The following is a 922-nucleotide window of genomic DNA, read 5'->3' as shown; positions in this document are numbered from 1 at the left end:
TATAAAGTCACATGCAGAGTTACAATGACAATGTTAATAGAAAGGTTTGCTGTCAGAATACTTCTCTGTAAATTTAAGACGTAACCAAAACAAATTAAGGAATAACGTCAAGCCTTGAGGAGGTACCAGACTAGTGTTGAAACATATTTTGTGATTGAACATATGTGTTTCAAAAGATGGAGATTTGTAAAATTATTGTGGAGGACAAGGGGCTATTTTTAGGAAATATGGTGCGAAATTGTGATTTAGTGTGTTTCAATGCGTGATGCACCAGCCTCATGGCAGACGGTGGACGAAGGCTGGCCGGCACATTATGCAGGTGACACAGTTTTGCAACGAGCGTATTTATGTGTGCACCTGTGCGACACCCATCAACAGCCAGAACGCAGCATTAGCAGAATTACGCAGGCGCGGGTCGCAAGTGACGCGGTTGCATTAGCCAATTCATCAAGAACATTTTAATTCTGCACTATTTAAGGGCATCAGAGGTGGGTGTCGGCATCGCTTCGACTGATTGGGCGTTCTGTCGCTGTTACGTCGTCGTCATCAGTGACGCTGTCGCTGAGGACCGGCCAGCGGAGGGCGTTGCCCGCTGCTGCACTGGCGACTCCCGGAGTCTTCAAGAGCCGCAGCATCTGCAGGAGGCTAGCTAGGCTGGGCATAGACCTGCTAACCTCCTACCACCTGTGCAGCCGCTGACCAAGCACGGCTTCGCGTTCCTCGGGCTGCACGCATTAGCTTGTCTCCATCACAACACGAGCAATGGGGGCGAGCTACCAGAAAATGTATTGGAAGAACCAACAATGAAGAGGAAGATTGCTAAAAACAGCCACCTTCTTCTACCCAGCCATGCCCTACAACCCTGACCACGTCACCTGCTCCGGTCATCCTATTACAAGTGGTGTCAGTCGGGCAACCTGCG

Source organism: Schistocerca gregaria, chromosome 1, assembly GCF_023897955.1.
Source record: "Schistocerca gregaria isolate iqSchGreg1 chromosome 1, iqSchGreg1.2, whole genome shotgun sequence".
NCBI lineage: Eukaryota > Metazoa > Arthropoda > Insecta > Orthoptera > Acrididae > Schistocerca > Schistocerca gregaria.
The sequence above is the reverse complement of the archived record's forward strand: the minus strand, read 5'-3'. Positions refer to the sequence as shown.